The following is a 17,660-nucleotide window of genomic DNA, read 5'->3' as shown; positions in this document are numbered from 1 at the left end:
GAAGACAGATAAATTAAAACCAGCCTAGAACTAATCAACCCCTTCCCGCCCGAAAGCGCCCTTACGGTTCTTATTGCCCGAAAACACCCAGCTGCATTATCTGCATTCGTGTGCAATCTATGCAATAGTTTTGTATTTTTGGTGGTGAATTGTTTATTAGGCATTGATGAACATGCAGTACAATATACTAGCCTTAGGAAATAAAAGAAGAGTGAGAATTTGTCTTGAAGTTGTCTAGACAACGGTCTTGAACTTCCGCGAGTGCTGGTCAGCTGTTTCGTTCGTAAACATGACGGGATTGAATACTGCGGATATTGAGACTGAGCTGAATAACGGCATAAGAAATGACACAGAATTGTTGAGCAGGGGTGGAGGTAAATTTTTAGTGAGCTCGAAGGATAGGGTGACCGTCTGCTTCATTCCATACTTCTCGAAGTGATTTGCCCACTGATTTGTAGACTCCAGCAAAATCAAGCCTGCAAATATAGATAACTGCATGTTATTGTTGATTGTGATTATTAGCAGTTAACAAAAGACAGAAACTGCTATTGTTTCCAAATTGTGTAAACCATACATATCTAGAAATGTTTTTCAACTCTATCAAAGAAATGGGCTTGTAGCTTTCCTTTTATCTGCAAAAACCCTCTTCATTTCAAAATTTGTTTCCCATATAGTGGTTTCCAGCATTTTATAAATGATGAATAACTTCATTGCCAACATCTGGGATCACCTGTCCTCTGAAGAGCATATCTCGTGGGTCCAGGTGCAATTCTCATTATGTTCCTCAATTTGGAATACGCATAGTTGAAATTTACGTTTCTCTGAAGTATTATTAATATAAACAACTAAAATATTGAAGAGCATATAGGCCTATAGATATAGGTCCATGATGTAAATGAAGCAATAGCATTGTTCATATTACAGAGCAACCCCAGTTTTGTGTGACCTCGATTTAGCACCATATTCAATTTTACATAAATCAAAATTCAAAATACTGTAGGGCAAAACTCGCATTTAGCGTTAAGGAAATGTTAAATTTTCCTTTATTTCTATTCATTTTGGTTATGGGACCTTAAGAACCACTGCAAAAGACATCATAAGCTTGCTAAGGCTGATTCAAGGCAGAAGAGGAATTTGGAGCATGGGCACTTAGAGCTAAAGTGAGATGTCTGACTCTGATTGACATCTGTTCGCGGCCGATGTAGTAGAACAGAACCCCCGTTTTAATGACAATGTTATTATAATCTATGAAAATTCCTGTATTAATCTGTGCAATATCCTTTAGTTACAATACAATGAGAATCCTTTTCATCCATTATCACAGGCAAATTCAGGCATGTTAGTTTTCATCCATTACCAATATTCATACACTCTACTCCAGGGTTTATATTGAATGTGATCAATTGTCTTCTGTGTTGATTCATTGCTACGCATGAGTGAATTGATCTTGAGTGAGTCTGAGGTCTTCTCACAACACAGACTGGTGTATTAAACATAGGGATAACATATTTTTGCAATAAGTGCAATGTCAGCACTTGTTAACTCTTAGAAATAAAAGCTGAAGTAAAAGATTCCTTAATATACTATGTTCTGAAATTAAATAAGAATGTGATACTTCTCAAGATACAGTGGTATGCATAACTAATTTCAGAGGTTAGGTTATGTACTTGCGCATCTTGTTAAATTTCAGAATGGCTGTTCCCATGTATGTTTATAGTAAAATTGTTATTATTCTACAGGGAGCTTGAAATTTATTTTTATAAAATGTGCACGGTAAACCTATGTTACAAAGAAACAATAACAGTAAAAATTTCCACCTATTTGATATGTATATTTGCATTAAGCAAATCAATTAATCATACACAGTACATGTTTCATTCCATTTTGGAACATCTCCAGCTGTATTACATTGCTTAGTTGAAAACACTAAGTATTTATCTTTTGAAGAATATCTCAAACAGGTACCTTGTTTTTCTTAAAATCTACGTAAATTTAAAATTTGCAATAAATTAAAATGAATGTGGATGGTTGAATGGGGTCGAAGGCTGCATTAGCTGTGCTCCTCCAAGGACATAGTAGATTTTAGCAACAAGATTACGGGGAAGCTCTTTTATTAATAGTAAAACAGCAATCAGCTTCAGGATCCTGAACTAACCAAATTCAATAGATATTTTTGTAAATTTAAAACAAATAGCAATCACCTTTGAAGGAGCAAACGAAGAGAATACCTTGTAATATTCAGGGCGGTGACAAAGGAAAGTTATATTTTCAAAAAAACTTTTTATTAGAAGACAAGCAGAATATTTTGGTGATAAAAGTGCTGGAAACATTTTTTACAACATCTGTTCAAGTGAATAGACTTTTTTTTAAATAGGCTAACCATAAGCAGATCCATTTCTCTCTCATTTCACCACCCCATTCAACCATCCACATTGATTTTAATTTATTTCAAATTTTAATTTAATGTAGATTTTAAGAAAAACAAGGTACCTGTTTGAGATGTTCTTAAAAAGATAAATACTTAATGAGTTCACCTAAGCAATGTAATAGAGCTGAAGATGTTTCAAAATGGAATGATACATGTACTGTGTGTGATTAATTGATTTGCTTAATGCAAATATAAGTATCAAATAGGTGGACATTTTTACTGTTACTGTTTCTTTGTAAATAGGATTTGATACGGGAAATGAAGCTGATTTCTTGCAATTGATATCTAGGTTAGGTGATGCCGCTTGAAATAGGGAACTGGCAATGTTTGCAACAATCCTCTGGACTGATGCTATTGCAGTTCTTAAGAAGGAAATGTAAAATGGGTGTTTAGTCTATTGGAATTAGAAAATACATTCCAATGAGTCGGCTGCTGCTTGGAAAACATCCGCAATAATGTTCAAACAAACTGATTGCTGTTCTGTAGTAATTTTAATGGGTTTGTGTGAGTTCAGTATCTTTCCTGCCTTTTATGAAAAATCATGCATAACCTTATAAGACAAACCTTAAACTGAAGAGATTTGCATTCACCTACTGAAAATTGTCAAAATGAAGCACAAAATGTAACTACAGTACAGTGTATAATGTAGATATCTCCTTCTTTTATTGCTGTCATTGTGTAAATAACTTATGATGGCACAATATATGTTGACCCCCATTTAACAATAAAAATTCAGGTCCCTGTAAAAATGTTAAATAGGGGTTCTGCTGAATGTGCAACGTACCTTACACCTGATTGTCAGTATGGTTGTTTTCTCCATTCCGTCCCATTTTGAGATATGTACACTTCTTTTTGTACAGAGTCAGTCTCATCTTGTAGTTTATAACCAGATACTTGGAGCTCGTCATTTTCTTCTCCCTCCAGAGAAACGTGATCGTCATCAGTTTTTTTGAAAACACAAATTCAGGATCAGCCAATACATCATCAGCTTCCTCTTCATGTTTACTCTCACTAATTTTGTATAATATATTTCATATAGATTTCTCATTAACCGCTGATGACCAGCCATATTTGATCACAGAAACAATGCAGCACTCCCTAGTCGTGGAGGTAGTCGAACATTGTTTGTGTAGTGACCAGCAGGTAGGGCAGCATTGATATTAATGGATATGTCCTTTTGATCCATTCATCATATATGTAATATTTTGAACTGGTAGAGTAGTCAGCAACTGAAAAATATTTTTAAATCATGTCAATACCTACTAAAGGAGATGAACAAATACACAAGTTTTTTGGCATATACAGTTCATATTTTGTCAGTTACAAGCAATTGAATATTAAATCTGGGTCGATGCAACCCATTCAGATTAGAAGGATTAAATGGGGTAGAGACGAGCCTTAATGAACATGTCGAGATGCTGATAATAATGTCTAACTTCATTATAATGCTACAAGTGGGGCAAAGCTTATTTGTACATTCAAAGATGTGCTTCGCATACTCCAATGCAATCAGCTTAGGTCAGTGGTAGTGGTTATTTATTTATTTATTTATTGCACACTACAGGACTTAGTGTCCCAATTACAGTGGCAACTACGACAGACAAGCTACAGTTAACATGGTGAAACTTATATCTAAACTATATTCTACAATTTTATCTAATCTCCTATACTATTGATATAAAATATGAAAGTATTTTTCTAAAGACTAAAGAGGCTTATGTTAATGCGGTAGAACAACACACGACAAAGTAAAATGATAAAATAACTAAAGCAATACATTATATTGCATAATATTGATATAAAATATGAAAGTATTTTTCTAAAGACTAAAGAAGCCTTATATTAATGCGGTAGAACAACACGCAACAAAGTAAAACGATAAAATAAATCAAGCAATGCATTATATTGCATAGTATTGATATAAAATATGAAAGTGTTTTTCTAAAGACTAAAGAAACATTATATTAATGCGGTGGAACAACACACGACAAAGTAAAATGATAGAGATAGAATTAAGTTCTACAGTAGGGCCTATGGTTATATTTGGTTCAATCATGGCAATGTTTTTCTAGGGTTTTCTTTGTCTAAACTTTCAGGGACAAGGTGATATTTTGAAACTTTTGATTCCAGTTAGGCCTTAATTTCTAGTGGTCTTATTTCAAAAATTGCCCTTGAAGTGTATTCACAACATTATGTCTCTGTCGAAACTTGGTAATTTTTAATTTTTGGAAGGCAGACCTTTGTCTGTCTGACCAATTCTCTTGATTTAAATAAATCATTGCTTCAGTTTCATTATTATTAGCTACTGGTTTTAGGGAGGTTATCATTTTTGATTCCAGTAAGTCGTAAAAGACTTTGAAATCTTTTTCATATCTGTCATGTCCATGTCAGTGAAACACCCCATCTTTTAGAGAATGGTTATATTGTTGTACTTAAATAGTGATTTTCTTGATACTGAAACGTTATTTGGGGTATATTCCAAGGAGCTCCCACAAGGAAGGGTGGAATATTACGATCAATTTTCCAAGAATTAGTTTACCCCAAAATAATAATAATAACGTCCACGACACAGGGTAGGAAAATATTCCAACAGGGAGACAAAAATGCCAAAATTAATTAAAAGAAAAACAGGTTAAACAACTCACAATACTAAATTCATAACAGGGAAATCAATTCATTTCCACCAACATCCATCAACAATCAGCATCACTATCAATTAACACAATATTCCCATGGCAACGAAAACACGCTAGGTAGTTAAGGAAAATGGCCAATCATAGGCCACCAAACAATAGGCATGTACATATTAAGAGACAAAGGAAAAACAGGACGTCGAAAAATCACGAAAATACCAAACAAATTAATTTAATAATATAACCCAGAAGTAGGAAAATTAAGATGGAAAACGAACGTTTGTTCCACATCCTTGCAGCAACTCGCTTGGTTAATAACCCTGCCAAAACATTGCATTAACCCCTACTTATTAGGGCTAGAAAGCCGCTACCAAACATTGAGTATTAAATTTACAATTTCCAAGAATAAGAATTAATATTAATTCACAGCAGGTGCAAGTCCCTGGTAAACAAAAGTAGTTTATATATAAGTTTTTTGACTCGAATTACATTCAAACACCGCAGGGCTAAAACGTAGAGTTAAGTTGATGCAAAGTTACATCCTGTCGTGGTACGCACTTCACATTTTGAAATATTCAGTTCACCAGTTGGAACATATTAAAGATGAGTTGAAAAAACACTTACAGTGTATCTTGCCATAGTCGTGAGTTCGCTTCAGCGTCATATCCTGACTTACGTATGGTAAAGGTAATCCTTAGAGTGCACTCAAAAATTCCAGGCGAGGTACATTAAATGGTAATAAAATTTAAAATTAACTTTCACAGTTCAAGAGTGCATAAGCTGTATCAAGCGAACGTCACCCTGGGTCCATGATAATCGCTCTATCCATCCCGGCAAGTGGAGAAGCACGCCGTCCTTCCATCAGAGCTCACTAGCAAAACCTTAATGGCGACTGGCCAGAAGCCTACATGTCAGACCACAGTCGCAATGTTTACGTGCGCATACTCGCTCGGTGGAGGGGGAGAGTGGCGAGATGGTTCATACCGACGACACTAGAATGCAGGAGAATACTGGAAAAGGCACTGTCTGGCCATACACCACAGATGGGCACATTAATAACTTTAAAGCCGGTGGAAGTTAATGTTCATAAATATTGAAAACCATGGTATCTGTGACCATGAATCGCTTGAATGACGCAGCGGCAAACCACATTAAGGACACGAATTTCAATGGCCATGGAGCCAGCACTAAAGTATTCACAAAGAGGTATAAATTCTTAATCCGGTAATAGTCTCCCTTCCCGAAGCTCCACATATACAACATATAATGACTTTCATAAGGTAGTGGTCTGGATACAAGCTGAGTTTTTGATGGAATAGTCCGAATAAGAAAATGACCACTGATCACATGTCCCAGTTTATGCACCACCAGCAAGATGAATCCAATAGTCAATTAAGAACCAAAACATATATGAATTGAGTAAAAAACAATTGAGTGCATTTAAATGACACTAACTGTCCAGTTACATTCAATCATTAAGATGTCCCATGCATTAAAGGGGTGCTACACGCAAGTCGCAGGTAAATCTGTTAATGTTCTAGATAAATGGTGACACTCATGCTCCAGATCATTTGCTAAGTTTTAATTCCAATAAACAAGTCTCGCAAGTTCATATGTATCAACTGTTCATAGATTTCGTTACTTTGTGGTACACACACACAACTGAACAACTTCCTAAATGTTCACTGGTAGAATAATAAACCTTCTTAGATTTAAATGCACGCGATTATACACCCAAATTGAGATTATCACATGTTAGACATTCATTTTAGTATTGTTTATCGGACTTGCGTAAGTTAAGAAACGCCTTCATTTGGTTTCAATTTTATTATTATTACCAGGGTGGCATAAACCAATTTAACAAATGAAAAACGCCTAGAAGGGCAAGAAAAGAAATGAACAAATATAGGAAAACAAAATTGGTGAGCATGTAATAAGATCACAAGATCCAACAGGTAAATCCTTTACATAATCTTAAATTGGATTAACTTGACTTAAGACTACAGAATGGCATTGGATACAACTACTAGTAAGAGCAAAAGGAGAACAGGATTACAATAGAATACAATAATTACCTAAACGGCCCTTGACCAGGTACTAGGAAATATATAACCATAAATATATCATGCTAAAATTAAATATATCGGCAGAAATTTTATGCACAACATATAAGGAAAAGAATTAACTTGAAAATTAAAGATAGCCATCTCCTCAAATTAGTTTTCTGTGCACGTCAGCAACCCTATCGGAATTCCACATAATAAAGACACCACCAGCAACAATGAAAACGAGAAGCTACCGTTGCATAGACATACAACTTCAAACATACACAATACACAGAAATAAGTTAAGCTTAGGAAAGAAGATACTGACAGATTACAACAAATCACAAACATGGTAAGTTCAATAAGTCCAGGCATCAATCAAGTAAGAACACGCTACAGATCACAACACCTGATCCAGCAATGCATGATAACACAGCAAGAAACACATCAAATTATCGAACACAGCCACACCGACAGTACTCTTCATATAGATGACCTACCCAGAGATGTCAAATCATTTCCAGAATTGAAATACTAAGAGAACAGCAATCCACACATAATTTCAAAATAACCAGACGTTGACCAAGGGAGAACATGTTGCGAAGCAATAACACATTACACAGTAATCCAAGTTAATTAAAATTACAATTAATTTTTTAAATCAGTGGAGTAGCCAATAAATACATTTTTAAACCCATTAAATACACGACCAAAATCTAGAAATTATATTTTGCAATTAATCAATTGTAATGCTACGTATACACTCCATGCATAACCCGTCTAAAGAAGAGATAAGATCAGATATAGTTATACTCACAAATAAGGGAAACTCTGAGAAACTGGATATGAGAAAAGATCAATATCCATGGGTTACGGTGAATAATTACTCAAGGCAAGATGAATATAGTTAGCTGCAGTTGGAGACTTCAAGATCTTTCATATGGTGGATACGCGTATCAGCAACACCAAGTCAAGAATAGTATTAGGATATAGGAACTCATAATAACACAATCATTAACACCATGGTGGAGCAAGACAGAAAATGGCAGAAAGAAATTCCGAAGTGTCACCCAATCTTAAATTATATTCCTCACAACTTCACCGAATTTTCAAACATATACATCAACAATGGAATACTCATTTAAATAAATGGTTTAGAAATACCCCTCAATTAAGTGGCCAATTTGGAAATGAGGGCAGAGACCTGACACGATTCCCTACCGGTTATCCACAAGGGATCTCGGACAAATCCGGAATAGTAACAAGTGACATCAATAGACACACACTGTAGCCACACAGCCACAGGTACCGTGCGAAATATATATGAAACAAGGTAAATAAAATTTAAATGGTAGATCATGAACTAGGACGACGGAAAACGCTCAATAGAACGGTGAAGAAGGAGAAAACACCACGAAAAAACCCGATCATCGAATAGTGGGAGGCTTCAATACCACCTATGAAGCACTAGTTAATCCCATACTCAACTGGCGCCCCGCAGAACGACAAGATGACCAAAAATTAATAGCAACGGACACGAGAAAAGGACCAATAGACTGGCAGGTTAATCCAAAATGAACTTTATAGTACAGGATAAATACATGATGACGTCAGATTAAATGGGTATGCAGAGAATTAAAACAAAACAAGAATAGACCAGGTCATACAGGAATCACAAATTACATGTAAGCAGACCAGGTTTTTCTAAGAAGAGTGGTAAACCCATGCCAGGATTTATTTCCCAATCTACGGGCACACGGGGGTAAATTAAATGCAATACCGACCATACCGAAGTGTTATAACCATTTAATTATACAACACAATAACAATACAACCTTAATGAATCTCAATGGACATGCGTTAGCAAAAAAGGGGGGAAGGGAGCACTAACTATCCTCAACGACATGCCGTGAAGCCATCATTCCACCTCACAATGCAAGCTTAAAACAAAATCACGTACCGTTACAACATAACTAACTCAGGACCAAAACCATTACCTACTAGGTTCGAAAGGAGAGAATCCATTGGTGCAATTTCTGAAAAATAACACCACCATAACAAGTAGACGAAGTAGGAGGACATGGACGTTACAACTCAATAGATTAACACACTTCATGAATAATACACCAATTTAGAGACAAAAACCAGGCAAGTAAGGTCTGTAGAAGAATGCAGAATTAATACCACATGCGCCCCAAAAATACAACAAATAACAACGTATTTAACCACCATTACTAGAAAGAAAAACCCAGATGCCTAATTTTGAGAAGGTAGATAGGGTAAAATTTTACTCACCAGAAAATCAAAAGGACAGGAATGACGAGAAATAGATCACTCAGTTAACGGGTAATTCACAACTGATTACAGAAATGATTAAAAGTTGGGCATGAGACCAATCGGAAATTAGGAAATCGTACTACCAGAAGTTGGAGACCGAAAGCAGTGTAGACAGTTAAGTCCATGTCGTAAAGGCAAACAGCCAACCACCACCAAGTCCGATCGACAGAGTTCCGCAATAACCAATATCCACAGGCAAATCCAAAACTCAACAAATAGGATCTAACACCGGGTACTATGCAGTTCCTAGTCAACCCCCCAAATAAAGAAACTAACCTAACAGATTACTCGGTTCGTTTAATGCACACCTAACAATACCACAACCGGAATAGACAGTTATATCACCAAATTAAAGTCGGATAACAAGACATAGGCAATAGAATACTAGAACAGTTAAAGATAAATACAGGTTAGGACACCTTAACAGTTTTCATACCAGTGAACAACAATGCACAGACCTAATATTATATACAATTTTCCAAAATTTGCTACAAGGCAAAGGCTACTACATAATACATAATTAAATTAATGATCAAAATTTAGTAATCTTCAATGATCAGGATAGAATCAATTTATGATGGACAGAGCATGCATGCACCCAAACCAAAGGAGCAATGAGATATTAACGATTAAATAAATAGGTGCCAATAGCACAAGTGAAAGGATCCACACGCCACGAACCACAATCACATTTTAAAATACAATGGTAACAAGTACACGGTAGTAAGCTACTACACAGTGATATTAAGATTCACATGAGACATGAATGCAGAAGATTTGGTGCAGAAAATCATAACACGTTGTAATTAATTCGCACACTACTAAACAACAATTTCTGGAGAGAAAAAGGTCATACGGTCAGGAAGCCATACTCAAAACAAAAATACTATACATGGAAAAGTTACTAAATAAAATTCACACGCAACCAGAATAGTTACAAAATAATCTAAAGATAATTAAACAAATGTTCTCACTGAAATGTAGCCCTCATCCGCAGGTCCGAACTACATACCATACGTATTATCAAGAAGCCCTTAAGAGAGAAGAGGGATCGCACATAACCTGATTTTAACTGGGAAAATTGAACTCGCCTAATCCACTTGGTGATGGGGTCACTCCCCAGTACCGATACTGGAGATAAAAACTGTAAAATAGTACAGCGACTTTGATACCTAGGAGCAAGCTTAGCATAAAATTTGTTAATTTCTTTACTAATGTTATAGGACCTGACAAAAACTTGATCACCAACTTTCAACCTAGTTGACTTTCTACATTCGTTGTACTTATCTCTGCCTGTCTGATAGGAAACCGACAATTTCTTCTTCTGAACATAGTTGGGTTTAGACAGGTCGGGAAGATTATCAATACCAAGTTCGTTGGACATAGGAGAATACGGGGTGTTACAGAACATAAGGAACATGGGAGTTTTACTATGAGATTCGTGTGTGGCAGAATTGAAGGCATGGGCTAACCAGTGTTGGCAAGAATCCCACTTGGATTGGTTATTGTGATGATATGCAGTCAGGGAAGATTTCAGGTTCCTGTTCATTCTCTCGGCGTAAGATGGGTTTGGATAGTTTGGAGTTGTAGTAGCATGGGAAATGCTCAACTCGAATAGGTACTTCTTAAACAAGTGGCTCCCTGGCATTGTCATAAACCAGAAACTTGGGAGGACCAAAGGTTGCGAAGATAGAATTAAGGCAACTTAACAGACGTACGAGAAGTCATAAATCTAGTGGGAATAATCCCGGAAAACCGAGTACGCATCAATACACACAAAGATATGAATGTTTACCAAGGTAGAGCGAGGGCGCGGACCTACAAAATTGATGAATTACCTTTCCATCTGCCGAGAGGCTTCTGAAGATGAAAATAAACCAACACGGTTTTTCAGGTTGGGTTTACTGATAGCACAAGTTTTACAGGACTTAACCATTTTCCAAATGAAGAATTTTCTAATTTTCTGCCTAGTTTTAAATGTGCCTAAGTGACCAGCAATGCGTCAACAGTGATAATATTTGAAGATGATTGGCACTAGGACCTTGGGAACAACAATAATGAAAATAGCATCAATTCGACCTTTTCAACATAGAACACCCTTCACCAGAGAATAAGGTTTTACTACCATTCCGTCACTAATCTTGTCGGTGATTTCATTCAACTCAGGATCAGCTTTTTGATCGCCAAACTCATGGTATAACAAAGGTAGATCTGGAAGAATGGCGCCCACACTAACAATATTAGTTTCATCAATTTCTTCAACTTCTTATTTTACATCAAGGCCAAAGCTCCCGTCAAACATTCTACTTAAGCTGTTAGCGGTGACATTCTCCGAACCTCTGATACGCTTATCCTGAAAACTAAAAGCGGGAATCCTAAGTGCTCATCTAGTGATTCTGCCCGGTCTTTTGGGTCGGTTCAAGTTCGAAATTTACATGTTCAATAAAGGGTCTGAATTTCTCAAGTGCAAACAGCACGCCCAAACATTCCAACTCATAGATTGAGTACTTACTCTAAAGATTATTGAGTATCCTAAACACATAGGCAACGAGTCTACGACCGTCCTCATGGTCCTGAAAGGGTGCACCAGCAACAGCTTCTCCAGAGGCATCAGTCTGTGCAATGAAACGTTTACTAAAGTCGGGTATGGCCAACACAGGAGCATTCGATAAGGCAAGTTTCAGAGTTTCAAAGGCTTCTTGCTGCGAGGGACCCAGATGAACTCGACATCCTTACGCCTCTGATAGTTAAGGGGTGAGGTACCACAGCAAAATTCGGGATAAACTTGCGGAGCGTCAACACCTTTTACGTCCTTAGGTGGTTGGAATTCCCTGATAGCCTGGGTCCTAGATTGATCAACGGAGACTCCGTCGGGCGAGACGACATGGCCAAGAAAGGATATATATAGCTTGGCGAAGGTTACCTTGGATAGTTTCACAGTAAGACCAGCCTATTTCAAACGCTCAACGACTTCCGTGACATGATCCACGTGTTCTTCAAAGGTATTCGAGAAGATCACAAGTCATCAAGGTAATTGAAAACAAACTTAAACTTGATATCCCCTTGAATAGAATTCAGAAATCTAGTTAAAACAGCTGCTCCGCAAGATAGTCCGAACGTCAACCTGAGGTACTCATAAATATTCCAGTCCGTGATGAAGGCGGTTCAGCGAAATGTAAGTTTTAGAGGGCGGAATCTGATAATAGGATTGATTTAGATTTAACACGGTAAAGAACTTGGGCGGAGAACTACCCAAAACATGTAAATCTGGCAAAGGAATAGATTGCAGGATGATTGTGCGATTCAGGGATCTGTAATCGACAACGGCACGGTATCCTCTAGAGTGTTTAGGTACCAGATAAACCAGAGAGGCATAAGGAGAAATGGACGGTCTGATGACACCATCGGCAAGCATTTGGTCGATAATCCTTTAGAGTTCTAGCATGCGAGGAGGTGAAAGAGGTAAGGAGGGGTTCTAACAAGTTGGTTGTCAGACAGTTCAGTATCGTACTCCAATACATCCGTCAGTTCTAACTTGTTGGTAAATACCTCAGGAAATTGATGGCACAAGTTACGGACTTTATTAGCTTGTTGATAATCCAAATGATCAAGATCCAGCTGGTCGATTTCATTGTTCTTCCCTGACAGATTAAATGTTTAATTATTTCACTTGAAAATCGTCTTAATATTCATACGCTTACTTCTCATGACCGTTTAAAGTCAGTTTCATTCGAATATGAATACAAGTTTAAATCAATTAAATTTGTTCGATTTGCAGTGGAAATTTGAATTTTGTTTCAATTAGCAAGGTGACATGAACTTGCTCAGACAATATTTTAATTTGGTTTAATGCTACGAGTTAGAAATATTAGTAACTCATTCATCAAATTCTCCAGGTGAAAAAATTAAGTTTTAAAATCTATCCATTATTTCGCTCTGCATCTAAATCTCTCTGTATCTGCTCCCTAAGGACCGTTCCCCCCTTCACAAGTTTCTCATGCCCATATCCTTAATTTTTCCTGGTACAGTACCAACAGTGACACACAGAAATAGCCATTTTTGTAGATTATAAACAAAATATACAAATTCGAAGCTGTTAAGTTTTATGTACATTGTAAACAGTACAATAATTTTAAACCAACATAATTAGGTTCATTAATCAATATAATGATGCCTGATTTCGTTAGTGTGATAACTCAAAATGCCATTTTCAAGTATTTACTTGGATAGATTCCTTTCTAATGATCTTTTCTGTTCTCTTGTGTGTTAAGTAAGATTCCTCCATTTGTAGATCCCAAAGCAGATAAGTTGTAGTAGAAATGAAACGTTCAGGTAGTTGTGCTACATCTTAGATATCATAGTTTTCAAATAAAACGTCCACATTTTTGTAAGCAAAGGAAATTTGTGGCATTGAATTTATGTTTGTTCCAGTGTTGTGGTCACACTTGCTGATTGTCGCCAATTCTCACTTTTCATTTTAGTGCTCATTGTCAGTTAATTGCTTGTAGCTTGTTGATTGCAAACACATTTACACAATTAGTATAAACTAATAAAATGGACAGCTACAAGTGAACTATAAATTTGTGCAGGTTGCCTAAAAAATTCAGAATACTTCAAGTAAGTGAATTTATTATCTCCTAAAAGGAGGTAAATAATAATGCAATGATATAATATTATTTGAAAATTGTAATTTTTATCACTGAGGTTAAAAAGTAGCACAAGTGTACATCCTGTTTTCAAACATTTAATGCAGTAGTTTGTTTGAACTGTAGGTGTGCCTTTGGACTATATGCTAATTAATTTTGTGCTGTCACACCTTTGTTCGTTACTGTGCGCAACGATCCTTGTTAATACCTGGAAGATGATGGTATAATCTCGGATTGGTAATCTTATCTGAACCCCTGTATCGGCAGGTCCTGCAATGACTAGTCATAGCCTATGATTTGACTTCAGACCAGATTATTGATGGAAACTATGAATTCTGAAATGTTTATTTGATTTTGTGGGTGGTTAGAGTCTTCTTGACTGTTATATGACGCACTGATTTCTTCTTACTGTACATTTGCAACCAGTAGCAAGAAATATTCATTTCAGACCTCGGAACTACCCAGTACCAGCTTACATGCTTTCATTAGTCAGAGTAGAACCATGCACACAACTGAAGATCGCCAAAATACAACTCTTAGAGGAGGAAATTCTGCTGTTTCTTTGTAATTTTTATGTGACTGGACACAATAGGCTGTTAGAGAACAATCATATATTATGGCCACCAATAAAAATGTTCCTTATGTTCCTTAAGACCTTACTGTGTCGGTGCGACGTAAAACAATTACTAAATAATAATAATAATAATAATAATAATAATAATAATAATAATAATAATAATAATGCCATGTGACCTCCGGAGAAGCCCGGGGCGTCTGCCATGCTATGGTCTGCACATGACGTCGACTACTCAGCTATGGATAGTCAAATAAGTAGGGGTAGGTACGTGGTTTTCCGTTTCCCATCCCCCTACATAGCCTCTGTTCTGCATAGCAGGTGTGAAACACCTAGGGTGCGAGGTACTGACATTCTCTCTAGTTGTATTCCGAACCGGGCGAGTTGGCCGTGCGCGTAGAGGCGCGCGGCTGTGAGCTTGCATCCGGGAGATAGTAGGTTCGAATCCCACTATCGGCAGCCCTGAAAATGGTTTTCCGTGGTTTCCCATTTTCACACCAGGCAAATGCTGAGGCTGTACCTTAATTAAGGCCACGGCCGCTTCCTTCCAACTCCTAGGTTTTTCGTATCCCATCGTCGTCATAAGACCTATCTGTGTCGGCGCGACGTAAAGCCCCCAGAAAAAAAAAGAAGTTGTATTCAGTGCGGTTAGGGGCGTGCGGCTGTGAGCTTGCATCCGAGAGAGATAGTGGGTTCGGAAGAAAATAATAATAATAATAATGTTATTTGCTTTACGTCCCGCTAACTACTTTTTAAGGTCTTCGGAGACGCCGAGGTGCCGGAATTTAGTCCCGCAGGAGTTCTTTTACGTGCCAGTAAATCTACCGACACGAGGCTGTCGTATTTGAGCACCTTCAAATACCACCGGACTGAGCCAGGATCGAACCTGCCAAGTTGGGGTCAGAAGGCCAGCGCCTTAACCGTCTGAGCCACTCAGCCCGGCTCGGAAGAAAACGGATTTTCTGAAGGGCGATCTATAACAGAGTTTATTGATGTTGTCGGGAAAACACTGAATGTTTTACCGATGGTCTTTTACATGTCATCATTATCATGGAGTTCTCCATGATCTTTTCCCCCCTCTCCCCGTCCTGTAAGATTCCGAATATCTATGTCGGCATGGTTAAGGAGTTAAGTCTGTTTGGACTACCACTGTGGCCCAGGCCTCTAGAGATAGCAGGCTGCAGCGTTAAGTTAGGTAAAATCCGGGATTTGCATAGAGAGGAAGCGGTAAACCCCGGAAAACTACTTCGCGGTTAGGTGATGTGCGAATGAACCCACCTCTACTCAGAAAAATCCCTGACTTGACCGGAAATCGAACCCGGCCATGAACTATCAGATGTAGGCTGTGCAGACTACGAACTGGACTTAGATGCAGGTGAAAATAAAATCCCTAACCCGACCGGGAATCGAACCCGGCCATAAATTACCCCTTCAGATGCAGGTAAAAATCCCTAACCTGGCCGGGAATCGAACCCAACGCAACATTGTGATTTTTTCTGAACACTCCCAGACACAAACGAATATTCAGGTAGTCAGCAACCAGTGCACAAGAATTCAACACAAATTTAATTAAAGACTGTCTTTACATTTAAAAAATAGTACATTACAAAGTAACTTAAATTCAACACTTATCCGCGTCAGGATAGAACGCGTCTTCTGGATCGTACAGGGTAGCTTTCCACACTTTCACTCACTCCGCCGTGTCTACAGTGTATTAGCTAGGTTCGAGTGAAATCGTAATTATTTTGTATTGAGCGTTTTAAGGAACGCTACAATATCAGTGGCTGTGCCGACAGTTCATATAATCAATTAGTACGCAGCGAACGATATTGTCAATATCTATGAAACTGCAATGTTTCTTTTAAAGCCGAGTCCATACGGACTTAAAGGAGAGTAGTGCCAGCCGGGAAGTCATTGTGCTGTGTTGCAACGCACTCGGAAGCGAGAGACTTTATCCCCTCATCATAGAAAACTGTGATAAGCCACAACGTTTTAAGGTCATCAGACACTTTCCGTGCAAGTACGGGGAATATTAAATGCATACAATACAGTAATCCGGTGATTAAAGCACTTGCACGCGGGAGCCAGCTTAGATCTCTGCGTGAGGTTATGTTTCTCGGTGAGTTACCCGAGTGCATTTTCTGAATACTGTAATTGCACCTTTTTGGATATATTTTGGAAATAGCTTTTTCCATATCATTTGAAAGCTTTAAACTCTGAATCAAGGTTAATTGCATGCAGTAACGGGTCTTAGAATATTTTGTGATGCGGCAATAGTGTATTTGCCAATTCTGAATTACGAGCTGATGGTTAATTCCAAGTCCGATTTTTGCGTCTCAATGACTTCGAGGCTTCACTGTAATGGTGTTCTGTACCGGTACACCAAAACGTAATGTTGTGTACGCAACCCGCTCGTCAGACTTGTGATGAGTTTGCTTACTTTCCCCTGATTTGTAATCGGGTAGTTTCGCCTTTGTGTTGTATAGTGTGTGCTGTCTGGCAATAGCTGTATAGGGACATGTTGTGCAAAATACCCGGCGATTAAAACAGGATGAATTTCAATTATATTTTGAATGAAAAGGCTACATCTTAATTCGTTGTTCTGAAACTTTGAAATTCGTTAGAATGAAATATTTTTAACACACGTTAAGTAGGGAAAAGGGACGGGGCCTAAAAATAATTTCGCTATTCTGAACGTTTCGTTAAACCGGCGTTCGTTACAATGACACTTTTCTGTAATTTCCTCATGGTGGAAGTCTGCAACACATTGTTTTATGATCGAGCATTGCCCTGTATGAACATTGATTTAATGCATAAAGCATTCAAAGAAAATCTCCAGAACTTGTGATATCTATTGTATTTGTTAATGGTCAATGCCTTCATACCCTATAGGGACATTTCTTTTCGCCACCAGCCTAATCAGAAATGTCTGGTTTTCTGATCCTCTATGGGTGGAAGATGCGGACGAAAAATACTTACAGTATGCCCCGCCTGTCT

Source organism: Anabrus simplex, chromosome X (genome assembly GCF_040414725.1).
Source record: "Anabrus simplex isolate iqAnaSimp1 chromosome X, ASM4041472v1, whole genome shotgun sequence".
NCBI lineage: Eukaryota > Metazoa > Arthropoda > Insecta > Orthoptera > Tettigoniidae > Anabrus > Anabrus simplex.
This window is presented reverse-complemented; position numbering follows the sequence as displayed.